A 2,391-nucleotide genomic window follows, 5' to 3' on the forward strand; every position below is an offset into this window, starting at 1 on the left:
GTTGAAGTTAGTTCGTTATTTTAAATAAATGATCGAAATTATTGTCTTGGTAAATACATTTTAAGTATTTTATTTATCATTATAAATTATACTACTAATTTTTGCAAAAAGATATTATCTAACAAATGTTTATAAAAATTTATATAATTACTGTCTTTAAAGAATGAAGAATGCGCTACAGAACGTTACATTTGCTATTTTTCCTATTGAGGTAATGATATATTTCTTAAATACGTTTTTTCATTCTATCGTTAAAATTAATTCTAAAAGTTTATACATTTATTCTTTAATTCTATTAATGATACATTCATATTAATAATGTATATCACAAAAGGTTAAATAATGTACTTGTTTTATTGATATTATTGGGCGAAGCGAAGCAAAAATCTCTTAGAGAGGACTTTGAAGTTTGTGCAACGGTAATTCCTCCAAAATTGCTTAACCAATTTTAATCACTTTTGCCTGCAAATAGAATACATTTCGGTCTAGCTCCTGACACAAACAATACTTTAGAATTCGGTGCGTAAAAAGATAAATAAGATCAATTTTTACAATGATCAACGAGAAAAGATGGCGCAAAGTACGACTTCGTTAGAGTTCAATCGATCTTTACGATTGCATTGAAATGAATTGATTTTTCTCAGATTTTCGTATCTTGATTTATAATATACAGATCATCTAAAAGTTTGCTAATTTATATTTGTAATATATTTAAATCACTAGAAATTTTCTAAATGAAAATTTAGGTGAAATTTAAATTGATAAGTTACTCCAGGAAATCCTTGATATGAAGTACTAAAATTTTTACGCCGAAATTACATTATCGAATTTAACTTTTTAGCTAAATTTTTTTTTCAATTTTTAACAATTTTTGCTTATTTCATTTGTTAAAAATCTGCTTGTTTACTAATTTTTCTTTTTCGTTACGTTTTTTTTTTTTTTTACTTTTTTTTAGCTATTGCGCGCAATTAAAATTAGTTTGAAGTAGAATTACAACAAACATGAATGCTATGAAAAAAAGAAGTCAACAGAATTTAATAAACGTTTTATTATCAAACTTCGTCTAATTTTTCGACAACGTATTGCAAATGAGTTTACATGTGACAACATGAAACTTGACATCAAATCGACAAATGTTCACTAGGTAAATTTAAACATAAGTGAAAAGCAAAAGTGGCCCACACGGATAGATCTAGTTCTTACATAGGAGTAGGTAGACAGTAAATATACAATATTGTAAGATAAATATTATCAACTTCCTGATACAATGTTTTTGTCTTATTAAAGATTCCTGGAGCAGTTCATCTAGATGAAACTAAAAAGAAGTTCATAAATACGGGATTGGTGTGAAGAGTCGTTCTCCTTCTTGTCGAATATCTCGGATTCAAGTAAGATATTTTATGTATATTCTAGAAAAATAAAATGTCTATTATCTAAAATATAAATAATTTCATAACTCGCCATTTCGTTAATTTATAATAAATATATTTATTAGTTATGAAATTAAAACGGGAGATAAGAGAAAAATTCCACTTTTCTCAGAAATAAGGTATGATACATAATTTATTGGATTATATAGTATTGTTGTATTTTATACTTTTTCATTGTCTTTTTATATTGTCGTTTAGTCAGTTGACATTGTCATGCCAGTTACTCAGAGTTATGGTGGATATAAATATATGGATGTTTCTGGTATTATTACTGTAGATGTAGTCAGATTCATTGTTGCTAAACCAGCAGAACTATCAAAATTAACAGCAATAATTCATCCATTTTCTTTTCTGGTAAATATAATATACATTCTATAAGAATCTTTTGTATAATAAGAAATATAATTTTAATTATTATTTTGATATTCTAATATAAAATACAAATGATTCAAATGAAATTATTTCTTCACACAAATAACAAAAAATATTTGTTAAAATACAAAACATTATAAAATGATACTATTGTTTTACTAGTCTTTAGTAGCCTACAGAATTATAGTGTTATATCTTTAACATAATTTAATCTGTAAAACGAAAATTTCTCAATAATTTCCGAATATTTTTTTCCAACTCAAATTTAAATTCAGCAATTTTTTTTATTATGTCAAATTGCTTGTTGTTTTTCTACAAACTGTAATTTAATAACGTAGATTCAGATTTTCTTCGTGTGTAATTAAATTATAGAGTTTTATTATTAACTTACTTCTACTGCTATTATTATTTTGGTTTTTATTTATATTTTATATTTGACATATTCGTTTATTACAAAAGAAAAATACATTAGTATGCATATTTCTATTACTATGCAAATCACATATTACAAATTTTTCCAATATACAAAAAACATAATTACATTTTTAAGATATGTGCGAAGAAACAATACAATGTACTGTATTCGGAT

At 24.6% G+C, this 2,391-nt stretch overlaps 1 long non-coding RNA gene across 1 annotated transcript in view; it reads left to right on the top strand.

Moving 5' to 3' along the window:
• Positions 1-1,315: 1,315 nt before the first annotated feature.
• Positions 1,316-2,391, top strand: part of LOC111613534 — an 8,056-nt gene continuing 6,980 nt past the window's right edge. The window contains exons 1-3 of the long non-coding RNA XR_002754782.1: positions 1,316-1,388; positions 1,496-1,549; positions 1,629-1,784. This is a non-coding gene — a long non-coding RNA (uncharacterized LOC111613534). The remainder of the gene's footprint in view (positions 1,389-1,495; positions 1,550-1,628; positions 1,785-2,391) is intronic.

Source organism: Centruroides sculpturatus, unplaced genomic scaffold (genome assembly GCF_000671375.1).
Source record: "Centruroides sculpturatus isolate CEXI.00-Female unplaced genomic scaffold, Cexi_2.0 scaffold1699, whole genome shotgun sequence".
NCBI lineage: Eukaryota > Metazoa > Arthropoda > Arachnida > Scorpiones > Buthidae > Centruroides > Centruroides sculpturatus.